Raw genomic sequence first — 771 nt, forward strand, 5'->3', positions numbered from 1 at the left:
TCAACCTCAACAACGATGCCGAAAGCGAGCATCGACCGACACTTCCTACTACAAATCGGTCGACATTGACCTCAACCGTCTGCGAGATGGAGACTACTCGATTGGTAGTTGGGCAGCTGAACACCACCACAAGAGCTTTGTAGTAGAAACAGTAACCTACACACCAAGAGCAGATAAACTACAAGATAGTTTCACAAACGAGGAACTGCTCAACATGCAAAAGTGCGATGATACAGATCAGATTCAAGTAGAAGCTGCTTGCGAAATTACTCGATCGATCGACACTCGTCACCAGAAATCGATCGACAAGCTTCCTCAACAATCGATCGACACCAACAATACCACGTCGATCGACAACCATCTAATACCGAAAACCACTGTAAACAAAAAAGATAAATTAGATAACCAGTATCTAACTCCAGACGAATTTGGTATTTTCAGGGACCCTAATGGCTACGCAAAAGACATAGACGGCCGCACACTACACGTATCTCGAGAAGATATCGCATATATACTTCAAACAGCCAATGGAGCAGACAATCTGTTCATGCATCAACGAAGCAACCGAGAACAGAAGACTACAAAGGAGTTCTATGACACAGCTGGTGGCATAGAAAACAGCTTCAAACAACGATCTCGCCATACAACCCATCCATCGATCAAGATAGACGTCCCAACGGTCGCCAGACAGCCAAAATTCGGCAAAAGAGCTTATGACCTTTATGGTAACAGGAAATTCTACTGGGAAGAAAAAGATGAGTATGGAGTCTA

Source organism: Brassica oleracea, chromosome C1, assembly GCF_000695525.1.
Source record: "Brassica oleracea var. oleracea cultivar TO1000 chromosome C1, BOL, whole genome shotgun sequence".
In the NCBI taxonomy this organism is placed as follows: Eukaryota; Viridiplantae; Streptophyta; class Magnoliopsida; order Brassicales; family Brassicaceae; genus Brassica; species Brassica oleracea.